Below are 17,904 nucleotides of genomic sequence, written 5' to 3' on the forward strand. Positions count from 1 at the left end.
GGTTTTTCTGTGTGGTGTCAGTCAGCGCTGACAATTCTCCATATAGTGAGTGGTATTATGAATGGGTGTACAGTTACAGTATCAATAAATAAATTCATGTGTAATATTCAAACCCCCAGTAGGCAGTGCCCTTCAACAAATTCCATCATATTAGGAAAAGGGCCTTTCATGCCACTCCAGGTACTGCTTGATGTTTACAGTTTGACAGAGGCATATGCTAGTTCACTGGTAGGATCAACCACCAAATTCCTCCTACTATGACAGACATTCCTACTTCAGCTGTCTTTGAGGTTCTTTTTAGATCCCCTTCCCTGATCCTTGGTCTTTGCTTTGACTATCCATTGCTTAGCATACTTGCCATACCACACCTTGGGCTCTTCATGCCACTCCTGGTACCATGTTGCCCCTATTAGTGCCTTGGGCTTTTGATGCCATTCTTCCTTCTACCTCAGCTCTTGAGATACACCTGGGGGGGGGGGGGGGGGCACGGGAATGGCCACTTTTCATGCTGCCTTGATTTGCTCCTATCATTTCTGGTTTTAATCAGCAATGCTGATGATGCTACTCCACCTTAGGGTGCTTCCTCCTCTGCTCCAGCTGTCTTCAAGATTCTTCCCAATCCCCTTCCGCTATGGTACTTGCCAATTTTTGGTCCTGTCCTGGCCATCCAATGCTTTACACAGGTCTTTTACAGAGCTCTTACCCACTCCTTTATCTTTAAAGGTTTCTTGCCCTATTGAACGTTTTCTTCAAACTCCATTCCTTTACAGTTCTAATGATTATTGGTTTCATCCAGTATTTAGCCTTCAATGCATTATACAAAAAAAAAAAAAAAAGGAAAGGGCTGCAGAAGTGCCCTCGTTCCTCTTTGATTACTATTTCAGAAGTAATGGAGGCAGTATTTTCAAAAACTTATTCAGAAGAAGAATCATGTCTTACTCCATGAATCACAGGATATTAGTTACTAAAGAGTATTTGATGTCTCTAGTCCTTAGCATCTTATCTTCCAGTGAATTCCAACTCTAAGCCCAAACAGCCAGCTCCTTCACCTAATGATGCCATAAGGAAATGAAATCATGCTCCTCAAGGGATTTCTTCTGGCTTCTATTTGTTTGGAGCCTTTTGTCCTTCATTTGGAGTATTGGAGTGTTCTTGTCATTCTAGGTGGCTAGGGTATTCATGCCACTCATTTATTTTCTTTCACTCTCTCTCTAATTAGGAGGGTTTCTGCCCTTTCAGTGCTTTGTTCCCTCTTCATGATGCCTTGAGCTCTTCAATGCTACATTTGGTGCTGCTTTGACCTTCTCATGGACCCTTGGGGGTTCATGCCACTGTTGGTGATCTTGCCCAACCTTTGCATCATGGGGTAATCTGGCTACTCTTGTTGCTGTTTTGCTCCTCTGACGGTGTCTTGGAGAACTTCTGCCACTTCTTGTAGCATTTATTCCATTGAGAGTCATTGGGTTCTTCTTCATGATGCTTTTGGTGGTACATTGACATAGTCTTGATGCATTGGCATGCCTTCACCCTTCTAATGATGTCTACCCATTACTTTCATTAGAAATGATTAGAAAATCCCAATTTGGATGCCCCAAATAGCATCAATTACTTCCCTCATTGGCTCTAATAGTAAACAAATGAAAAACAAAAGAAAATAATTTTTCATTTGAAAAGAACATAATGAATGATTATGACCTGCAAAATATATGAATGAACCAAACATATTTTTGACTCTGCACATCCCTACTGAGCAACTGAGAAATTTTGTTGAAGAGAGATCAGCAGAGGGTATTAAATTATCTTAGTCACTGATGAAGGGGTCTCATGCCTTGCACGGCAGGATGAAGTTATATGTTCTTTTAATATTGTTATCTTCTTGCCCCTCTCCCTCTATTTTTTGAAACTGTTCTTGCAGAGGGGTTTTGAGATTTATTTATGTATTTATTTTTGTATGGAGTGATATATTTTATCGTAGTAATATTTTCATCAACAAGCATTTATTTGTTTGACTTATTTTTATAAAAGTTATTAAATTTTATATATAAATATATATCAAGATCCCTAGATATGGCAGTTATACACAAGAACTGAAAACCTGTAAAACATCAGAAAGAGATTTTTGCATTTCAAGATGCAATATTTGTACATAATCTTCATCAAGCGTTTAATATATAGTATTGTAGCAAACAACCTGGGCCCGATATTCAAAGAGATCCAGTTATCTGGCTAACTTAGAAGGGATATATAGCGGCACAGCTATGCTGCTTAATATAACTGGATAAGTTATAGTTAGCTGGATAAGTTGTATCTAGATAATTTTAGACCTGCTATTGAGCAGATCTAACTTATTCAGTTAACTTAACTGGATAAGGATAAATATAGGCACTGGATAAGTTGCCTTGCTTTGATCCACCTATTGCCTGACCCCCAAGATAAATACTTAGGCGGCTGCTGAACATAGCCGGATATTCAGTGGCTGTCACTTAGCGAAGTGAAATCCCTATTTATCTGGCTAAGTAGCACTAAATATCGGCCTCATTATGTTCTGAGAAATATTAATTTAAAGTTCAAGTTTTTTCCTCATTTAATGGATAGCAAAAGCACATTTCCTAGCGTGTAGCAGATGGACTCAGAAAAAGTGGGTATAGTGTGCTCGTGCTAGCAGTTGGAGACGGATCTGACGTCAGCACGGGTACATATACCCACACAGGAAGTGAAGCAACTCAGTAATTTCCGTCTCCAAAGCAGTTTGGAGCGCCTTCACGCTCGCTGAGCATGTTTTCCAAATCTACTTTCTACTTTCTAAACTTTCTAAGAAGATTATCAGAAGACGAGCCCCGCACTCCTGCGGTGATACCCTCGGGTCCCTCCCCCAGTTGAGTTTCCCGAGGTGATTTCCGTGGTCCCTCGGAGGTCTAGGCCTCGGTCCGGTGGCCAAATCGTGGCAGGGATCTAGCCCCCGAGTGAGGAGGGCTCAGGCGTGGCTGAGAGGCACCTAGGTCCTGAGCCGTTCGTAGTGAGGACTTAGCCCCGAGCGAGACGAGTTCGGCGGCTTAGAGGCAGCGGGTGCACTTCCTCGAGCGCGGCGGTGACGGTACTCACCCTCTCCCCCCGCAGCCGGAGACCGCCCGGGTTGCAGCCGGGAACCGCCGAAGGTCAGGTAAGGCGTACATCTCTTACTTTTGCTGGTCTCCGTGGAGCGAGGATTGGCGGCGTTGCCTGCATACGGCACGCCGAGGAGGTCGCCATTTTGTCTGCCTTGTTCAGGTATTGAGCGCACACGGATAGGCGCACAGGGTTGAGCGCATGGTGGTAAGCCGCACGGATAGGCGCCTGTCGATAGGCGCACAGTGCAAGTCTCGCGCAGAGCGATAATGTAGTATCCATATATGTTCTTCAGCGTACATTATTACGTTCGTTCACGCATAGTATTTGCATTGTTGAACGCATATTCTTGAGCGTCTGCTGTTCAGCGCATATTCTTGAGCGTACATTGTCGAGCGCATATTCTTGAGTGCCTCTTATCGGGCGCTTATTATTGAGCGCATATTGTTAAGCGTATATTATTGAGCACATATTATTGAGCGTCTCTTATCGGGCGCTTATTATTGAGCGCATATTATTGAGCACATATTATTGAGCGCATATTCTTGAGCGCCTTTTATCGGGCGCTTATTATTGAGCACATATTATTTTTGTGCGCATCTTGTCAGACGCCCTTGTTAGCCGTTGCTCAACGCGCATATCGCATAAGCGCCAGCGCACTGCATTCGCGAGACGCGATGGAGCAAGTAAGCGCCCCGGCGTCTCCAGAGGCGGCACCTCCTGATTCCGGCATAAAAGCTCTAGGCCTCTGCTCAGCATGCCACCTTAGAGCCACACAGAGCGAGGAGGCAGACTCCCTTTGTGCCCAATGTGAAGAGGCCATGGGAGCCCCGGGCCAGGGCCGCTCTCAACCGAGGTTTACCGACAGTTCCTCAGCGGCCACCCCAGATTTAGCGGGCCGATCTGAACAACCTGGAATCCCGGGGGACCTGGTTCCCTGCAGGCTAGAGACTGCTTCCATTTCCTGGGTGGACTTATTTAAGGGGATCCACGCCTTTGTACAGATGCAGTCGGCTGCCCACCCAGGCCCCGCTGCCCCGGCTGCCCCTGCCCCGGGACCCTCTCGTCTTTACCGTGGGCACCCGCTACCAGGCATCCCTGCTCAAGGGGATCCTGATGTCTCGGAGGATGAGTCCGAGCTCCCCGAGGAGGGGGAACTTCCCTCGGGGATGGAGCCATATCGGACCATGAGACGTTTCTTTCCCACAGAACCCCCTGCTGGAGGGTCTTCGTTCGACAGCCCAACATTTTCCCTTCCTGCAAGCAGCACAACAGCTGATTGATCTGGAGTGGAATGCGCCGGAGGCCTCATTCAAAGGGGATCGGGCCTTGTCTGGCATGTATCCCCTGGATCCGGCGATCAAGGACATGTTGGCGTGCCCTAAGGTGGACGCCTTGGTTAGCGCTGTGGTCAAGCGCACTACCATTCCAGTGGAGGGGGGGGCGGCCCACAAGGAGGCTCATGACCGACGCCTGGACGCCATTCTGAAACAAACCTTTGAGGGGCAGCTCTGTCTCTGCGAATCGCAACCTGCTGCACAGTGGTGACGTGTTCCTGTTTGTCACAGGTCAGGAACAATGCTCCGGCAGCGGACATGAAGTCAGCGCTCTCGTTCCTTGCGGATGCCGCCTCCGACCTAGTCTGTACGACAGCCAAGGGGGTCTGATCCTCAGTAGCAGCCAGGAGGCAGCTCTAGATACGGAACTGGTCAGCTGCTGCTCCTTCCAAGACACGCCTCACCAGAATGCCCTTCAAGGGTTCTCTTCTGTTCGGCAGCGACCTAGACAAACTAGCCAGCACATGGGGCGCCTTTCCATTGCCCCGATTGCCGGAAGACAGGTCAAGGAGGAACCAGCGCCCCTTTCCGAGGCTCTCCAGATGTAGAGGCTCCCAACACTTCACTCCGTATAGGAGTCGCTACCAGGCACCTCGTCTTCAGGCCAGGAACCAGTCCTTTCAGACCAAGCAGCACAAGAGGGGAGCCGGCTCGGGTTCGGGGCCCGGCCGCACCCCACAATGAGAATCAGCCGATCCATCCGGGGGACGAAGCCATAGGGGGCAGGTTAACCCTCTCCTACCCCAGATGGGTCGAGATTACGTCGGACCAGTGGGTCCTCGCCATCATCCGAGAGGGGTATTATCTAGACTTCCATCACATCCCTCCAGACAGGTTTGTGGAATCTCCGTGTCCAATCCACAAGAAGGCAGCATTGGAAGCTACCCTGACGAGGCTCCTGTCCTTGAAAGCCATAATCCCAGTACCTGCATGGGAAATGGATTCTGGGCACTATTCCATTTATTTCATGGTACCCAAGAAAGAGGGCACTTTCCGGCCCGTATTGGACCTCAAGTCAGTCAACCGATACTTAAGGGTCCCGAGGTTTCGCATGGAAACTCTGCGCTCAGTCAAGACCGCAGTACAGCCAGGGGAGTTCCTCACGGCCTTAGACTTGTCAGAAGCCTACCTGCATATCCCGATCCATCAGGATCATCAGCGCTACCTACGCTTCAAGGTTCTGGATGACACTTCCAATTCCGGGCTTTGCCCTTCGGGTTAGCCACGGCGCCGCGGACCTTCACCAAGGTGATCGTAGTGGTAGCAGGGCGCTCAGACGGGAAGGAATCCTTGTCCATCCCTACCTAGACGATTGGCTGATCAGGGCGAAATCACGAGAGGAGAGCCATCGGGCAACCAACAGAGTGATCTCCCTTCTGGAAAGCCTGGGATGGGTAGTCAACCTAAACAAGAGTTGCCTACAGCCTTCCCAATCACTGGAGTACCTGGGAGTACAGTTCGACACCCAGGCAGACAAAGTCAGCCTCACCACCAAGAGAAGGTTAAAACTCCAGACGCGTCTACGGTCCTTGATGGGAGCCAGCCGGCCCATAGCTTGGGATTATCTGCAGGTTCTCGGTCTCCTGGTATCCACCCTGGAAGTGGTACCCTGGGCGCGGGCCCATATGAGACCACTACAATGCTCCCTCCTCTCTCAATGGAGCCCACGCTTCCGGAATTACTCCGTGCATCTACCTCTACCAGCCAGAGTGCGGACCCAGCTACGGTGGTGGTTGCAGTCCGACCACACGAGCAGGGGGTCGAAGATGTCCTCCCCCACGTGGACTCTGCTCACCACAGATGCCAGCCTGAGTGGATGGGGAGCACACTGCGAAGAGCTCACCGCCCAAGGGCGGTGGAACAGAGAAGAGTCGGGGTGGAACATCAACCGTCTAGAGGCACGGGCAGTCTGGTTAGCCTGCCTGCGATTTGCTCACAGACTGCGGAACAGAGCAGTCAGAGTGATGTCCGACAACGCCACCACGGTGGCATACATTAACCGACAGGGCGGAACCAGAAGCCAACAGGTGTCCCTAGAGTTAGCCCCGCTGATGGCTTGGGCAGAGGCGAATCTCCAGGATATCTCCGCCGTCCACATTGCCGGAAGGGACAACACCGTGGCAGACTTCCTCAGCAGGGAAAGCCTAAATCCGGGAGAATGGCAGCTGTCCCCCACAGCCTTCCAGATGATTGTGGATCAGTGGGAGACTCCGGACATGGACCTCCTAGTGGACAGGTCCAATGCCCAAGTACCCAGATACTTCAGCCGCTAGCGAGATCCGTTCTGTCACGGGATCGACGCCCTGATTCAGCCATGGCCTCCAGGGACCCTGCTATACGCCTTTCCGCCATGGCCCCTGCTGGGCGCCCTTATACACAAGATTCAGAGGCACAGAGGCCTAGTTTTCTAGTGGCACCAGACTGGCCAAGAAGACCCTGGTACGTGGACATGAGAAGACTACTGACAGGGGAGCCTCTTCCCCTGCCTCCTGCTACGTCAAGGTCCCATCCTCCACGAGGATCCAGCTCAATTCTCTCTTACGGTCTGGCCATTGAGAGGGCTAGACTGAAGAAAAGAGGTTACTCGGAGCCGGTGATAGATACACTCCTCCGAGCTTGCAAGTTTTCCACATCCCTCACTTAAATAAGGATCTGGAGAGTATTTGAAGCCTGGTGCGACACTCATGGCACCAATCCACATGCGACCACAATCCCTATTGTTCTGGATTTCCTGCAGGATGGGCTTCAGAAGGGTCTCTCCCTAAGCTCCATCAAGGTTCAGGTGGCTGCGCTGTCTTGCTATGGTCCCAGGCGGGATGGCAAGACCATTGCCACGCACCCAGATGTTTCCCGCTTCCTGAAAGGAGTCAAACACATTCGTCCTCCACTGAAGTGGCCAGTGCCCCTGTGGAACCTCAACATAGTTTTGGATTTCCTCGCGGGATCCACCTTCAGACCCCTCTGGGGCCTGTCTCTCCGTTCTCTAACTTTGAAGATGGTGTTCTTGCTGGCTGTGTGTTCAGCACGCCGCATTTCAGAGCTACAAGCGCTGTCCTGCCGTGATCCCTTTCTCAGAATCACTCCTGAGGCTATCCATCTTCGCACGGTTCCCTCCTTTTTACCTAAAGTAGTCTCACAATTTCACCTCAAACAAACCATATCCTTGCCAACCACGGCGGGTTTGAAGAAATCAGAAGAAGGGCGTTTACTACACCATCTCGACATCGGCAGATTGCGGCCCAGATACCTGGAAATGACAGAAGCAGTACGAAAGACGGACCATCTGTTCATCCTTCACAGCGGGAAGAAACAAGGAGAAGCGGCCTCACGGCCCACCATCGCCCGCTGGATCAAAGAAGTTATCAGAGCGGCCTACGTAGAGGCTGGGAAGTCACCACCTCTGCAGGTCAAGGCTCATTCCACCAGAGCGCAGGCAGCCTCTTGGGCAGAATCTAGGATGTTGTCGCCCGCAGAGATATGTAAGGCGGCGACGTGGTCCTCCCTCCATACCTTCTCCAGATTTTACCGTCTGGATGTCCAGGCTAAGGAGGACACAGCATTTGCGAGGGCGGTCCTACGTGGTCCTCAGGCAGCCTCTTGCCCAGTTCGGGAGTAGCTTTTGTACATCCCACTTGTTCTGAGTCCATCTGCTACACGCTAGGAAATGTTGAGATTACTTACCTGATAATCTCCTTTTCCTTAGTGTATGCAGATGGACTCACCATCCCGCCCGGCTGCCAGTATACATGGGTTTCACCAATTCAAGGTAAGGCATGTCATTTCTTACACGAGAGCATCCACTCTACCAGGTTTCGACGCCTTCCGGTTGGGAACGCTGGCAGTCTCCAGCTACTATCAATCGGTCAGGGGAATCCTGTTTCACTAATTCATTGATCGGTCAGTACACATATATCCATAACAGCTTTTGCAAGGAAGATTACTGAGTTGCTTCACTTCCTGTGGGGGTATATGTACCCGTGCTGACGTCAGATCCGTCTCCAACTGCTAGCACGAGCACACTATACCCACTTGTTCTGAGTCCATCTGCATACACTAAGGAAAAGGAGATTATCAGGTAAATAATCTCAACATTACGGCTCTTCTGTGTTTCAAGAACCAACATATTTTCCATGTTTCTATTTTATCATTTGCGCAAAAATGGGATTGTGTCAGAGATGAAGGCTGGAACATATAAAGTCTGATGAGAAAGCTGAATTGCTTAACAAATATTTCTATTCTTTGTTTGTTAAGGAAACATTTAGGTGACAGAAATCTACCACAAATAGGAATAGAAGTGAAGTAGACCTCAATCAAACTTCAGAAGACTGTGTTCGTGAAGAGCTAGCAAAATTAAAGTAGATAAAGCAATGGGGCCAGTTGAGATGCATCCTAGAGACTTGTTTACTAAAGATGTTCTCCCATTTTGTGTCTATAGAAAAAAAGCTTATTAATTAGTTCCCAAAGGATTTTCAATATTGTTTTAAATGTAAATAGCATACTTTTTGTGAAACTGTAATTTTTCAAATTCATGTACAAGATGAGGACATATGTAAGAACCACTGATTAAATTTTAAAACAATTCTTGATACTAAAAAAAAAAATGCCATATACCATTTGTATTATAATTCCAATGAGGAAATGCATTTTCCTGTATCTTTCCCATAATAATGCAGCAACTTCTTTTGTACCTGTAAACAACTCTTCTCTCTACACTATCCAACTCCTGACATTTCATTAACCTTTTGATGCCAGTAGTCTCGATTTTCTGATATACTGTAAAGCAGACTGTCAACAAGACTGACAAACCGTAGCTGCAGGCCTTGTGAGATTACCCTTGTATATCAGGGACAATACACCTTGTGTAACTTTTATCCAAAGTGCATAGAGCCGCATGACTTAACATCAACAGATTGCAAATATAGCCAGGAAGAAAACAAACAAAATTGTGACCATTTTTTTTGTTTAATTTAAAAAATGAAATTAAATGAAACAGGAAATTGTTGAAATTTCCTGTTTTGTTTAGAAGAAAAGCACATCCTTAATTAGCATCCAAGTACATTTGTACTTGTTTTGAAGCAGATACAAATGTACATTTTGAAAGAACATGTGGTCTTTCAAATTGGATACTTTCCTTCCCTGACCTAAATCTGACCTAAAATGCATACTTGATAGGGATGTGCAGCAGGGACGGATTCGTCCCATTCGGGATTCGGATTCGTAGGAGCCCAAATCCATTGCATCCATTCTCGGGAGCCCCTGAACTGTTCATATGTCAAAAATATATTTGTTCCCCCCAAAAACCTCATTCCAACCCTTTAAAGTTATTTATCTACAACCCCCCACCCTCCTGACCCCCCCCCCCCCAAGACTTGTCAAAAATACCTGGTGGTCCAGCGGGGTTCCTGAAGCGATCTCCTGCACTCGGGCTGTCGGCTGGCAGTATTCAAAATGGCGCTGATAGCCCCTGTGACATAGTAAGGGCAAAGGCTATCGGCGCCATTTTGAATACCGGCAGCCGACAGCCCGAGTGCAGGAGATCGCTCCAGGAACCCCGCTGGACCACCAGGTACTTTTGGCAAGTCTTGGGGGGGTCAGGAGGGTGGGGGGGCCTATTCGTTGGTGATCCGATGTATTTGTGGAGGTTCGCCATACGTTTCGTAACACCCTTCCCCCCCCCCCCCCCCCCCCGAATACAACAAATATGGCATATACGTTGTGGATTCACAGTACGTCGAAAATGAATTCTGAAATACAGCTGATTTGCCTGTGCCATGATATGGTTTTCAGAAGTTCTGTTTTGCTGTGCATTTCAATAAATGTTTCCAAATAATGAAGGGTATTTATTTATTTAAAATGATATGAGGGAGCTCTAGTTGGAGAACCAGATGCTGTGTGGAAGTTTCCTGAAGTGCCACTGATCATCCGGTGCCTTAGAAGACTTTAAAACCAGCGCTCCTGTGGTACGCAACCACCAGCATTCCAAAGGGATGCACCCCTACTTATTTCTCACAGCTTGGTAATTCCTCCCTGAATAAAGGTGCTATGTGTGTGTTATCAGCAATCATTGGAGTGTCATAGCTGAATCTCCGGTCAAGGTTAGAGTCTTTTTCCCAGCTTTTCACAAGTCTTATGGATTGGGAAACTTGGTGGTCATTTTTTCCATTGCCCCTGAATTTGATAGGGATGTGAATCGTGTCCTCGATCGTCTTAACGATCGATTTTGGGTGGGAGGGGGAGGGAATCGTATTGTTGCCGTTTGGGGGGGTAAAATATCGTGAAAAATCGTGAAAAATCGTGAAAAATCTAAAAATCTAAAAATCGCAAACCGGCACATTAAAACCCCCTAAAACCCACCCCCGACCCTTTAAATTAAATCCCCCCCCCTCCCGAACCCCCCCCCCCCCAAATGACTTAAATAACCTGCGGGTCCAGCGGCGGTCCGGAACGGCAGCGGTCCGGAACGGGCTCCTGCTCCTGAATCTTGTTGTCTTCAGCCGGCGCCATTTTCCAAAATGGCGCCGAAAAATGGCGGCGGCCATAGACGAACACGATTGGACGGCAGGAGGTCCTTCCGGACCCCCGCTGGACTTTTGGCAAGTCTCGTGGGGGTCAGGAGGCCCCCCACAAGCTGGCCAAAAGTTCCTGGAGGTCCAGCGGGGGTCAGGGAGCGATTTCCCGCCGCGAATCGTTTTCGTACGGAAAATGGCGCCGGCAGGAGATCGACTGCAGGAGGTCGTTCAGCGAGGGTTCCGGCGCCTCGCTGAACAACCTCCTGCAGTCGATCTCCTGCCGGCGCCATTTTCCGTACGAAAACGATTCGCGGCGGGAAATCGCTCCCTGACCCCCGCTGGACCTCCAGGAACTTTTGGCCAGCTTGTGGGGGGCCTCCTGACCCCCACGAGACTTGCCAAAAGTCCAGCGGGGGTCCGGAAGGACCTCCTGCCGTCCAATCGTGTTCGTCTATGGCCGCCGCCATTTTTCGGCGCCATTTTGGAAAATGGCGCCGGCTGAAGACAACAAGATTCAGGAGCAGGAGCCCGTTCCGGACCGCTGCCGTTCCGGACCGCCGCTGGACCCGCAGGTTATTTAAGTCATTTGGGGGGGTTCGGGAGGGTGGGGGATTTAATTTAAAGGGTCGGGGGTGGGTTTTAGGGGGTTTTAGTGTGCCGGCTCACGATTCTAACGATTTATAACGATAAATCGTTAGAATCTCTATTGTATTGTGTTCCATAACGGTTTAAGACGATATTAAAATTATCGGACGATAATTTTAATCGTCCTAAAACGATTCACATCCCTAGAATTTGACATTTCTCTCAGCCCTGATACTAGGCCACCACCATCTCTGTGCAGTGAGTGGTCTTCAAACCCTTACTTATGATGGTTGGGGATCTAGCTGTTCAAGCTAGGCCCAGTTCTGAGGGTAGAAGTCCAGCTTCCAAGACCTTCTCTTTGGGGATTATTCCTGGAATTCTTGAAGTTACAGCCTGTACTCCCACTCTAATAAAGTCCTCTCCTATTTCTCTGGAAACACTGTGGACAGCTATTTCTACCTTGAAAAAGTCTCTGACATCCAGGATCAATATTATTTTGTTTTTATTTGAGCATTTGCATCTTCAAGTCTCTAAGCATTCTGAAACCCTTTCCGAGTTTCAGAGGAGAATGGGGTAATGGAAGGACAAATAGGTTATTTACTAAAGTTTTTCTCCCATTTTGTGTCTATGGGAAAAATGCTTAGTAAATAGGGCCCATAGTAACCTTACAGAACTCTTACCTAGCCTTGATCAGAGACAATGAGATTCTTCATAATGAATTAATTGCGAGAGGAGGCTTAATCTTTGTTTTGTAATTTTTCCTGTTTCTTAAATGTCTCCTAAAGATGTGTTAGTTAAATTTTATCTTGAGGTGTTAACTATTACATAGAAACATAGAAATGACAGCAGAAAAGGAACAAATGGTCTATTCAGTCTTCCCAGCAAGCTTATGGTAGTATCTGCTGCGCTGTGCAGGTTACCCCCAAGCTTAACAGATTCCTAGAGCATAGAAGTCGGGATACTTGTTCGTTGCAGCCTGAATCCAATTCTCCTTTTTCTCTGCCATGGAAGCAGAGAGCAATGATGGAGTTGCATCAACAACATGAAAGCTTATTGATTACGAGTAGTAACCACCGCACCAACAAGTTACCTCCATGCACTCATTTCTTCATTTCCATCCTGTAGTCTTTAAGAAATTCCTGAGTTGTTCAAAGTGTATTATTTGAGAAGAATGTCTGAGGCTGTTATTTGTGTTCCTTCATTTGGTCCTCTGGCCTCCTTTGAAGGTGAAAATATTTCAGGATTCCCAAGTTGACTGCCTTACTGCAATTCTCAGAGTTATTCATGCTTTAGAGATGTTAAAATTATTGGTTACGCTTAAAGAGAAGTCTTTTCTGGGGAAAAAGTTGGACATTTTTCCTGATGTAACTAAGCAACTCAATCTTGATGTAAAATGTTTTTTTTAGAAAAGACAGTTTTAGCTCTAGGTAATAGTTTTCAATTGCGATTCCTATGCAATGTCATATTAAAATGTTAGGTAATAGGTACTAGGGATGTGAATCGTTTTTTGACGATTTAAAATATCATCCGATATATTTTAAATCATCAAAAATCATTAGAGCAGCGATACAATAACAATTCCCCCGATTTATCGTCAAAAAATCGTAAATCGGGGGAAGGGGGAGGGCGGAACAACTGGCACACTAAAACAACCCTAAAACCCACCCCGACCCTTTAAAATAAATCCCCCACCCTCCTGAACCCCCCCCCCCCCCCAAATGCCTTAAATTACCTGGGGTCCAGAGGAAGGGTCCCGGTGTGATCTTTTACTCTCGGACCTCCGGTGCTTGTAGAAATGGCGCCGGTGCTACCTTTGGTTTTTCCGTACGGAAAAACAATTTGCGGCAGGAGATCGCTCCCGGACCCCCGCTGGACCCCCAGGGACTTTTGGCCAGCTTGGGGGGGCCTCCTGACCCCCACAAGACTTGCCAAAAGTCCAGCTGGGGTCCGGAACGACCTCCTGCAGTCGAATCGTGTTGTCTACGGCCGGCGCCATTTTGCGCAAAATGGCGGCGCAAAATGGCGCCGGCCATAGACAACACGATTCAACTGCAGGAGGTCGTTCCGGACCCCGCTGGACTTTTGGCAAGTCTTGTGGGGGTCAGGAGGCCCCCCAAGCTGGCCAAAAGTCCCTGGGGGTCCAGCGGGAGTCCGGGAGCGATCTCCTGCCGCGAATCGTTTTTCCGTACGGAAAAACGATTCGCATGCAGGAAGTCATTCCCGGACCCCTGCTGGACTTTTGGCAAGTCTTGTGGGGGTCAGGAGGCCCCCCCAAGCTGGCCAAAAGTCCCTGGGGGTCCAGCGGGAGTCCGGGAGCGATCTCCTGCCGCGAATCGTTTTTCCGTACGGAAAAACGATTCGCATGCAGGAAGTCATTCCCGGACCCCTGCTGGACTTTTGGCAAGTCTTGTGGGGGTCAGGAGGACCCCCACAAGCTGGCCAAAAGTTCCTGGGGGTCCAGCGGGGGTCCGGGAGCGATCTCCTATGCTCCTGACCTCGGGGGACAAAAAACAAAATGGCGCCAGCACTACCTTTGACCTGTCATATGACAAGGCAAAGGTAGCGCCGGCGCCATTTCTACAAGCACTGGAGGTCCGAGAGTAAAAGATCACACCGGGACCCTTCCTCTGGACCCCAGGTAATTTAAGGCATTTTGGGGGGGTTCGGGAGGGTGGGGGATTTATTTTAAAGGGTCGGGGTGGGTTTTTGGGTTGTTTTAGTGTGCCGGTTTTCCCGCCCTCCCCCCCACTGGACCCCAGGTAATTTAAGGCATTTGGGGGGGGGGGGGTTCGGGAGGGTGGGGGATTTATTTTAAAGGGTCGGGGTGGGTTTTAGGGATGTTTTAGTGTGCCGGTTTTCGATTTTCACGATTTTCACGATATTTAAAAAACCCAAACGGCGACGATCCGATTCCCTCCCCCTCCCAGCCGAAATCGATCGTTAAGACGATCAATCACACGATTCACATCTCTAATAGGTACTAATTTTATTTTCTCTGATCCTAATCAGTTGGAAAGATTTGTTCAAGAGAAAGTAACTAGTCCATGTGATTGTTTGTGGGCAAAGATCAATGGCTGTTTTTATTTTCTTTTTTGTCTTTGTTTATTGCTTCCCCTGTTATGGTTTATACACAGATAAATGCAATTTAGTATCTTTTTTCTTTCTTTTTCTTGGTTAATGTATTTTATTATGAATTATCTGTTTGTTTCCGAGTCAAGTTATCTTGATGTAATTTGTCTGAAAATTATAAAAATAAAATGAAAAAAAAAAAGGATTTATTCTTGCTTTATCAAGGTTCAGAATGGGTTGCAATAAAACAATCATAATCAAAATATTTACATATACAGAACATGGAAAACAGCACAACACTTGCCTAAGAGATTCAGACTGGTGGTGAATTTCCCAGTAAAGTCAGAACTGTAGAAAATTAATAACTGCCTATCCCCAATAAAAAAAAAATCACTTTGTAAAATGTGGTATAAATACTCATTAGAATTCATTCCCCTGAGAAATGACTCATCTTGAGTTCAGCTCTCATCCTATTAACAGCTGTAGCAGTTCCTTTGCAGCAAAATGGAGTGTAATGGTCTTCTAATGAAGCACTATTACTGGACTCTTTAAATGGTGGCTTTCCTAAACACGTCTCCAAACTGGGAGAAAGGGTATTTCCATCTCATAAATAATATTGTTAAACCACACACTCTAAAACATCTTTCCTGTTATTGAGCAGAATTTCCTTACTGATGGCTTGTAGAATATTCACAAGGCTACTTCCTGACTCCCAGGAAGAGAGTGACACTCTTCACATCTCTGTCTTCTGTTGTTGGTGGAATGAATGCAGATCCCTCAAGCCCTTTTGCTTGTTCACCTGTGGCTTATGGCTTTCTGTATAACACAAAGGTTTCTATTCCGCAAAATTCAGGCTTTGTGAAAATGTTTAAACAGGAACAAATCTCTGCACAGCAGAGTCAATCACACCCCTAGCCAGTCCACATATCATTTTGTCAGTGAGAGAAATGTGGCAAAAAAAAGAAGCACACAGTATATGTAACTCCAGTTCTGGGAGATGACACAAATGGGGCCGTAAAAGAATTTATGTATCTTGGCGCCAAATTCCAAGTCCCCCAGGGCTGGGTTCTTTTACTGGTGGGGGTGAGGGTGGGAGGGAGGGATTTCTCCTCCAAGTGCTGGAAAGCAGGTGTGAAACTTCTCTTTCCCAACTTTGGACGTGATGTCCAAAAATAAACTTTACTGAAAAGGTTCAAATGACATAAACAGTTCTCAGTCTTTCTCACTATCTATGCAAGGGGTTCTTTCTCTCTCTCTTTACAAGGGCAATGGAGAAAACATTCACCATCCAGGGCTTGGATAAGTAAGGTTCTCAAGGGGGCCGGGGATATTCTCTTTTGAGTAGAGAAAACCCTCTCCAAAATAGCAAGAAAAAATGGTGAGAGTCCTAAAATAACTTTTCCCTAAGCTGAAGACTCCTGATGGAGGTCCTCAGAATATTTCAGAGTTGGTCTTACTCACAGTTCTCTAGCAGTCCTCTGTTGGGATCTCTCGCTGGAAAGAGGATCTAAAAAGGAAAACCACAGCTCTCTCAATATCCCTACTTTAAAGCAGGAAGGGGGACAGCAAAACCTTCTTCCAAGGTCTAACAAAAAATGTATTTTTTTCAAAACTGAGTTCAAATACCAGAAGTCCCTTGCAGCGGGTCACCACCATTCCTCTGTCCTCGAGGAGGGTGCAAAAGGGGCAGGTCTTCCCTATCCTGGCCCTCCACCAGGGACAGACTTCCTGTATTCTCTCTAGGCCAAAAGGCAGGGGGGTCTCACAAGGCTTCCTGCAACAAAAGACCTTGAAAATCTAGAAAGCAACCCAGAAGACAAATCCAATCAACCAAGGAGTGGACTGTATAGGCAGTTTCCCCGACCTTTTCCTGAGACTGTAAACAGGTGCTGCCTGAGTCCAAGCCAGGCCCCCAAATCCAAAGTAGGAAAAGGGTCTTGCACTTGCCTTAACTCCAAAAACCAAGCTGTACTGCTCTCTCTCAGGTAAAGAGCTGCTTTTATAACCACAAGGGGAATGGCTATCTCAGCACCCTCAAAGGGAGAGGGCTGTACAGAATGGCGCCTCCCTTAGGGGCCGATGCAATACAGTGCACTCAGCCGAGCGCAGTGTTTAACCCGCTGTTGGACGCGGGTTAAATAGGCGCTAATCCACCCCCTATATGCAATAGGGGGATTAGCGCCTATTTAATGTGTGTCCAATGCAGAATGAATGAGTTAGCGCTCATCACATGGAAATGCATGCGAATGAGGCTATTACTCATTTACTCCAAATGCAAAAAAATAAATGTGCATCTCAGACGCACATTTATCACTCAGATATTGATGCCTGCCTGGAGCAGGTGTTAATAGCTGAGCGCACTGAAAAAAAGTACAGAAAAGCAGAAAAAACTGCTTTTCTGTACTTTTTTTAAAGTTAAAAAAAAGAAAAAAACCCTCTGCCGGCCCCTATGAAGACCGACACCGATATGCTCGGTGTCTGTTTTCGTAACCATCCGGCTGCAGTAATGAACCCTGACGCCGATAAAGTCGGTGTCGCTTTTCTTAACCGGCTGACTGAGTTTATCGGCATCGGTGTTCATAACCGGCAGACCGCCAGTAACCACGGGGTCGTGTTAGCAAGGAGGCGCTAAGGTTGCACTAACACGACCCCCTAATTTGTTTATTGCATGGCACCCCCCCTTGCGGGCGACATACGTGCACTAAGAAAACAGGCGCTGAAAAGTCAGCGCTCGCTTTCCGCAAATTGTATTGCATCGGCCCCTAAATTACTAACCTGTCTTTCCTAAATCCTGGAGGTAACTAGGGCCTTACTGGTAATGAACCCAAAGAGACATTATATATAAAAGAGCTATAGATATCAAACAGCAGAATCCATCCCACTAATGCTATAAAAAGCTATTCTAAAGATGGTGCTTGAAAAGTAAATAAAGAATGTGTATGATGGAGTAAGCCTAGAAAAACCCTTTAATTTTGTGACACAGAAGAATGCACACAGGACTCAGGAAAGAGAGATTAAGGGGGTGTTCCAAATATCTTTAGCTATATTATAACAATATTTTTTTCATGAAAAGGGTGGTGGATGCAAGGAACATCCTGGTATAGGTGATGAGAGCTAAAACAGTAATGGAGTGTAAGTGGGCATGGGATGTGTACTGCAAGAATTTTGACAGGAAAAAGTAAAAAAGACCACATCACAGAAACCCTAGCAGAGTTACACTGGCTCCCAATTGTACAAAGAGTTCAATACAAAACACTTTGCACCATACATAAATTAATACACAATGAAAAACAGAGTGG

The sequence above is a fragment of the Rhinatrema bivittatum genome, chromosome 10 (genome assembly GCF_901001135.1).
Source record: "Rhinatrema bivittatum chromosome 10, aRhiBiv1.1, whole genome shotgun sequence".
Taxonomy (NCBI): Eukaryota; Metazoa; Chordata; class Amphibia; order Gymnophiona; family Rhinatrematidae; genus Rhinatrema; species Rhinatrema bivittatum.